The 4,683-nt window shown below is 33.1% G+C and overlaps 1 protein-coding gene across 3 annotated transcripts in view; it reads left to right on the top strand.

Annotated features, from left to right (window-relative positions):
* The first annotated feature begins 3,458 nt into the window (after positions 1-3,458).
* The window catches only part of LOC111622519 (SWI/SNF-related matrix-associated actin-dependent regulator of chromatin subfamily A-like protein 1), an 8,899-nt gene continuing 7,674 nt past the window's right edge, over positions 3,459-4,683 (top strand). The window contains exon 1 of one of the 3 annotated variants that reach the window (XM_023364920.1): positions 3,459-3,704. The gene's annotated coding sequence lies outside the window, so the exon portion shown is untranslated. The remainder of the gene's footprint in view (positions 3,705-4,683) is intronic. The other 2 variants (XM_023364919.1, XM_023364921.1) reach the window with 2 other exon arrangements.

Raw genomic sequence — 4,683 nt, 5'->3', positions numbered from 1 at the left:
GTGTAACAGTGCCATCTGCCGTTAAAAAATTTATCAAAACGTAAAATTGCAATAATACTGCTTGTGTTAATATTTTCTATAGACAATACAGTAGAACCTCGAAAACTCGTCCCTCGATAACTTAGCACTCCGGATAACTGGTCCACACCTTGGCAGGGCGAAAAAATCCTTAGTTAATTAATTTTCATTATAGACAGCTTTATAAAAGTATAAAAGCTCTCATAAAGTATTTTTCTGAGGTCTGTCTTATCAGGTAAATTACTGTACACAGTGTATTCATTAATTTTCATTTTCATGTAGTGGCTCTATGCCTTCATAAAGGACGTACTTTTCCTTTGTTTAAGGGTATTTGGGCAGTTTATTCTCTGTTATATTCTGTACAAGTAAATACTGTACAAGTACAGTACAGTATTTTCTGAGGAAATACTCGTACTTATTTTTTTTAACCCCATTCCCGATAACTCGGCATTTTCACAAACTCGGCCACCCTTCGGTCCGCATTAGGTCGAGTTTTCGAGGTTCTACTGTATTCAGAAACTCTTCCGTAATGGTGCGACTATGCAGACACGAGAATCAGAAATTCACTCTCGCCAGCGATATTTCTCGCTTCTCGCTTGTGCGTTGTTTTCCTTTGTGAGAACTATATCGCTCGCTACTAAATTCGCGTCTAGATAGTCGCATCCTAACTCTGAAACTCTTTTTCAAAATAAATGTATTTTATATTTTAATTTTTCCTCTTTATCACCATTCCATTCTTTCTTTTCATTTTCATTTCTGCATGGTATGGTCTGATTTCGAGTAATGTAAATGTTAGCAAGATGACCTAACATTGCCGAATTGGAGAAGAAGAAGGCAGTGGAAAAACCCGAAGAAATTTTTAGAGATGATCTGTTCCAGATATGTCGAATCTCATCCCTCAGTTGAATTGTGGTGAATGCTGACTTGGCTAAACTCACGAGGGGCTTGAAAAATGGTCCTCCTATTTGTTCGTACCGGAAGTTAAAGACGTGGAGAAAATCTGGCGCGATTCCACGACCGAACTCCCAGTGTTCAGGAACGAAGACCGCTTAGCCACTGGTGGGCCTCAGTTATTTGTAATTTAAGTTTATAAAACTCTATAAATTTTACCATAATAATTAAATAAGTATATAAAAATATAAACAGTCAAGTATATAAATTTTATATTAAATGTGCTCAACAGAGGCCAAGTGAATAAAACTATTGAACACTTTTGTCATAAGTTTGCACCTCGCCAACGGGTTTTCTTCAAGTTAGTAAAAGCTAAATAATGCCCAATTTCCCATGGAACTATTATACAGGAGCAGCAGCCACTGAAAATCAAATGAAACCAGTTTATGCTTTTAACTTGAAAGCTTCGGGTAACTATTACTCGCCTCTATGTGCATTATAAAATTAACAATAGGAAATAAATTTTATAGTTAATAAGGGAAATGTGTTTTAAACTTCTTTTATTAATTGACACAACTCATTACTTGTAACCCAAATAAAACAGATTGAGTACTAGAACTATATTTTACTGTATATGTAAATTTACATCTTTATTTTTATTTGTTGAATACAGAAGAATGGTGAAAATTTCTGCTGTCTATAAATATCATATGACTTATCAAAAACCAACTTTTAACGTAAATTACTGGCTTCAGTAGGAACATTCAGACAAAAATGTTTATAAATTGTAAGATATTTTTTGATGTTAAATCTCGTCGATGACATTTTTTGTGCTTAACGATTTTTTACAATGCCAGAAAAGTTAGCTTATCTTAGCCAAAAAATTAGATATTGCAAAAATATCCTTGAAAAAATAATTTTAAGGATATTTTTAATACGATGCAAGTTAGTTCGGCTGAATCACATCAAATCAAAGTAAGTACTCAGCATCCGCCTAACAAAAATTTCCGGGTTAGAAAATCAGATAGAACATTAAAAAGTACTCTTAAAACTGCTCTGGCTAGAATTCCGGATATATATATTAAGTGCTATACCCGAAAATACAATAAAAATTTGCTATTTTTGGCTTTAGATAAAAATTTCTTAATGGCCATTTCAGATTTGCATTTGTTTTTCTTTCGTTGCAATATGTTGCCAGTCAGGTTTTTGCTCTTTTTTTATTTGATGCGAACATCGTGTTCGCATCATTAAATAAAAAAAATCATTAATTAAGATTGGATAAGTGAAATTGAAAAAAGTGATAATGAAAGTTTTACCAGAAATGAGAGATAAACAGACGAAACATACTATAGGGAATGTGGCTGCCTTACCTACGATAAATAAACCTAATCGAATGTTTTCTTTATCGTTTTCATGTTATTCTTTACCTTTTACCTCGTTTTCCAACGCTACCTTTTCTTTTTCTTTTTTTGAACTTGTCATTTAAAAGAAAAACAAACGTTTCTTCTCCTCACAATATGGCGGTTTGTTCTACAATGGAACTGCTTCTGGCTTCAAGTGCGCAGCTAGTAGCAACAGAGCGCTGCCGTTTCAATAATATATTATAGCTCCACGCAATTTCCCGTAAAAGACCTTCCGGAAGATATCCTCCTCGGAAGATCGCCCATAAATAACAGGTATTTATTCTTGACGGCTAGATGGCCGCTTCGGCCATCTAGCCGTCAAGAAAGCACAAAAAAGCAAATCGTTTTTGTGCTTTCGTTGTCAAAAAAGCAAATCGTTAAGCACAAAAAATTTCATCTGTACGACGAGATTTAACATCAAAAAATACCTTACAATTTATAAATATTTTTGTCTGAATATTCCTAATGAAGCCAGTAATTTACGTTAAAAGTTGGCTTTTGATAAGTCAAATGATAGCCGTCAAGAAATTAAATTTATACTGCTCTGGGAGACTATGATAAAATCCAGATGGTCGAAAGACCCCAGTGTTTTATCTTCGATATTTAGGACCCATCTTTTCACCACCCGGACATCTCGATTGTGGACTTGCAAACTCAGGACGGGTTTTTTAAAACTCTTTCCGCCCTGTGGGTACTAAGAGGGCCTCTTTTAGCAAGTCCATTATGGGTTCGACATATCCGATCGGATCATCCACAAAAAATTCCTGGGGATATTTCGATCCATACGGATTCGAACCCGGGTCTCCCCAGAGCGGCAGCCTGCCACGGCCATCAGGCCGTCAATTCAGGACGGGTATGGAATAACGACCCTTTTAGAAAGTAAAGAGACAAAAAAAATGTGAAAAAATATCTTTCATACTTTCAAATTATGAAAAAAAATCATTAAATAAAAATTCCATGTTTATAACCCTAAATAGAACATTTAAATGATTTGTTAAAATATGATTTATGAGCAATTGAAATTATTAAAATTTTTTCTCTAAAATTGACATTATTGTGAAAAATTTTTTGATAAAATACTCGTAATTAATTTAGAAAATTTTTTTGACTTAATATGGAAATAATTCACTCTGTCTATCTAGCAACCTTCAAATAATAATATATAAGATGGCGCTGTGCTTATTTTGAAATCGCGTAGTGTGTTTTCGGTTAACTGTCACGTTGCTTTATTGGGAATATGGAAATGAAGTTTAAAAGTAAAAGTTATTATTTTTAATTTTTAACAGTAAATTCATAAAGCGATTTAAAAGGACAATATGGACGTGAGGTAATCTTTTAATCCAAATGGTGATTAAAGAATCTGTATTAACAATTAAAATTTAAAAGTTTTAGGTACGTTTTTATCGTATTCTTCTGTTTATTGCAAACCCCGAACTTATAAATATTTATATTTCAAAGAAAAAATTATATAGCCAATAAAATTGTTAAATTATTTAAATTTGTAGAGGTACAACAAATCAGAATACATTTTATTTAAACTATCGGTTTATGGGTTGGTGCCGAGTCAGTTTTTTCCCCTTATGGAATTATTGGTGCTGATGCATTGAAATATGCCATTTCTTTTGGTCATATTCCTGTTACAATTATGTGTTATTGGATTCATTCAAGTTACTAGTGTATTACAGGCCATGAACAGTGTTGAGTTGAAAACAAAGAGCATTTTCTACGCCTGCTTCTGTATGATCACAAGCATGCAAAGGTGTCACAGCTATAGAAACATTAAATGATAATCACACAACGTTATACAGGTAAAATATAACAAAGAATGGCTTGGAAATGATTTTTTTTTGTTTGGAAACAAGTTTTTACCATAATTTGTGCTTATAGTGATTGGTTAATAAATTTTTAAGATGATCATATGAATGAAATTTCATTCAAACAGCACAAGAATTAGCCATTGAAATGAAATGTGATCAGGCAACAATTGTTCAACATCTCAAACATATGGGGTAAGGTCCAAAAGGTACTGTTATTAGGAATGCTAACTCTGATATGAAAATTCATTAGTGAATTGCTCTGTGCTATAATATTTACCGCTTAGACAGTATAAATGTTTCTGGCAGCATCGATAGTTTTCTTGTTGAACTCGTACAGAAGCAAGTGTAGGAAATGTTCTTTCTTCTCAACTTGGCGCACTATCCTTTGTGACCTGTATTAAAAAAAGCCAGTAATTTAATGAATCCAACAACGTGTCTATATAATTGGAACACAACACTACAAAATGACATAATTTCGATGAATCAATACCAACAATTCCATAGAGGAAAAATGACACGGCATGAACTTATGTATCGACCAAATATTTTATATT

Source organism: Centruroides sculpturatus, unplaced genomic scaffold, assembly GCF_000671375.1.
Source record: "Centruroides sculpturatus isolate CEXI.00-Female unplaced genomic scaffold, Cexi_2.0 scaffold291, whole genome shotgun sequence".
Taxonomy (NCBI): Eukaryota; Metazoa; Arthropoda; class Arachnida; order Scorpiones; family Buthidae; genus Centruroides; species Centruroides sculpturatus.
The sequence above is the reverse complement of the archived record's forward strand: the minus strand, read 5'-3'. Positions and strand labels throughout refer to the sequence as shown.